This window comes from Trachymyrmex septentrionalis, unplaced genomic scaffold (assembly GCF_001594115.1).
Source record: "Trachymyrmex septentrionalis isolate Tsep2-gDNA-1 unplaced genomic scaffold, Tsep1.0 scaffold7, whole genome shotgun sequence".
In the NCBI taxonomy this organism is placed as follows: Eukaryota; Metazoa; Arthropoda; class Insecta; order Hymenoptera; family Formicidae; genus Trachymyrmex; species Trachymyrmex septentrionalis.
This window is the reverse complement of record NW_017305884.1, coordinates 265,643-268,688: the sequence shown is the minus strand read 5'-3', so window position 1 is coordinate 268,688 and position 3,046 is coordinate 265,643.

The window sequence follows — 3,046 nt, the reverse complement described above, 5'->3', positions numbered from 1 at the left end:
GAGAGAGAGAGAGAGAGAGAGAGAGAGAGAGAGAGAGACTTCCGTATAGCATCTGTGAGTTATGGCGTGCACTTTTCATTGTGAAAACTGGAAACTCATGTAACTCCTCTGTTATGTTTAAAGTTACATGTTTGCCTGCAAGTAAATATCTCGCGAGTCAAATACCAAGAATGACTTGCACTTGTACGTAGCACATTAGTCTTAATCCGTCTAAATGTTTTCATCTTAATAATCTCATTGTCAACTCTCCGTTAGTTAGACATACAAAAATTGTCACAAATGAAATATTTACAATTGGTGTGTTTCATAGTTTCACCTTTCATTATTCACACAGCATTGTGAATCAACATTTTTTATTTAGAGATATCTACAATTATTACGAAGAATAGGGAAACATTTCACTCTGTGTGAACAGAAAATTCTCAGAAAATAATTACGTGCCGCAAATTCTGAAATTCTCTGAAAAACTTTGTCTCTGAGGATGTATTACACAGATTTTTAAAATGATGAAAATATTATTATAAAGAGGTTATTTGAAATTGCAAGTAAAAGTAATTTAAAAGCACTGCAAAAATGTAACGGAGATTTAAAACTTGGATAAAACATTATTTCAATAAGAAGTAGTAGTGCTTTGGTTTGTGTTCTAATGGAAATGTATGTAAAATAATGACGACTGCTCTTCAATTATTAGAGTTTCTAAATCTTTATGCCGAGCCCCTCTTTGAGAATACTTGAACAGCTCAAACGTCATCTGAGATCTGCTCTGTACAGCAAACTTAAAATCATGATAAAGAAACGATACGTTATATTTAGCATTGGAAACAAAATGATTTTGTTAAATCTCTTTTCTGATCTACGAACTCCTTCGAAATTATGGAATCAAGGCACGTAGACATAGATCGGCGTAGGCGTGAAACAAGTCCTATATTCGAGAAAGAATTCCGATCGACTCGACCGATCGGTTCGGATTATTGAGGGTTGTGCCGTATTTACGTTTCGATGATAGGCAAACGGACTAGGTCGTTGCAATCGTCGTCCATCCGCTAGATGCGCGAGGAAAAAATCAGAATAAATGTAAAAGAGTATCGGAGCCGTGACCCCGTTTCGTTGATAACGAATCACCGATTCACGAAGGCATGCATGCTACTGCGTTTCGCCAGGTAGCCAATTAACGGGATAGTTCTTTTGCGCTGCGGTATTTCATACATGCTGTATTCTCCACGTATTACGCCAACGCTGGTGTCCGAACGCGAAGCGAACTGTGAGTTATCCTGGCAATTTTCATCCTTTAGCGCGTTCAATATCGTTCCGATAAATTAAAGTTCGTTAAAATTAACTGGGAGTTGAAGTTTTAGAGACAGGAAGAGGACAAGGAGAGATAAATTGAAAAGTTTGGAGGGCTTGATAAAGAAGAATGAGCTAAGTCTGTCATCATTGTAACATTAAATCAACAGCACACGATGCTTGTTTTCCTATTGAATTGCTAGCTGGAATTAGAATTTTGCCACCGTATTGACTGCGGTGCTGACAGTGCGGAATTTAATCCAGCTAGTAATCCAACAAAAACTCAAGCATCGTGTGTCGCCGACTTTATATTTTGAATATACTTATTCCAGGCGAATTCTTCCCTTACATTTTAACTAACGCGTATGGAAATGTGGCGTCTAATATAGTGGTTCCATTTAATATCCTGCAGAATTAAACTCGGCTAAGTAACTTCCTTCTCTCTTATTTACATTGTAAATAATAACCAGGGAATAGTAGTAACTTGTCATTCGTAACAACGAAGTTACTTTTTTGATAACTTTACAGGTAACTGCGTTACTTTTTTTTTTTTAGTAATAAATTTTACAGTTATTTTTATTGCTTTGCACACATTTGGACATGTTTCGATTGGGCACAAGCCACTTATAACGCTTGAAACTAGAAAGCCCCTAGGCTTTGTCAATTTTTAAAAAATAACGGAAAGTTACTTTTTCAAGTAACAGTAACCGAGTTACTTTTTTAAAAATCGGTACCTAGTTACGGTTACTTATTCTACTCGATAACGAGTAATTGTAACTTGTTATTTTTAAAAAGTAACTTTCCATTTTATGATAATAACTGCGCTATAATTTAAAAGGATGTAGCAATTTACTGCGCCAAGCTTAATTCACGTTACTATAATTTTAGACTTACTATACAATTAGGGACATTGCCATTTATTATATACACCATTCGGTATGACATATTGCTAACATGTGAGAAATGAATTAAAACAAATTTAACCTTTAATTAACCGCGCGGGATTAATGGGGATGCAATAAGTAATTTTATTTAACGACGTGATTATTTTTGCGCGACTAACCGGACTAACTAAAGGTTAATTTCAACAAATTTAACTTCTCGTATTATTAGAGACGAAGAAAATATGAATGTCACGTCCGCATCGTCATAATCTTGTTACTATTATAGAATATTATAGAATAAATAGAGAGAGAGAGAGAGAGTTAGTTTTGTCTGTCTCGAGCTCGTTTATACGATACGGTTTTTTGACTGTACCGATAGTTTCACCAAATCGATACCATTATACGTCCGTTCTCCTGTATACTCAATTAATTTTTCTTCCACGCTTATTCTATCAACTTTCTCGCAAAACGGATGTGAATTCTCATTACTTATTGACACTCTTGCCGCCGTCGTAAAATAATTAATAGAAAATATTAGATACATACAATTCAGTAAGTCAGAGATCTCGTTTAGGGTTGTTTCGGACTTATGTGTCAATTGAGGAGAGATGAACTGAAATTTTTTAATATCTCCGAATGTCAATATTTACATCTCCTTTTTTGCTGATTCCCTTATATTTTTGTATTATCTATATTTTTATAAACATTCAACGTTTTATCCTATACCGCAGATCTTCTTTCTACGTTAAACACTCGTATTAAACTCAAGTGAAATTGAACTGAAGTTCTGCACTTGTATCTTCCATAATAAACAATATGTACAAGCACGAAATTGTACATCGCAGAGTAGTTGAGACGTTCGGTCACAAATTGCTAAC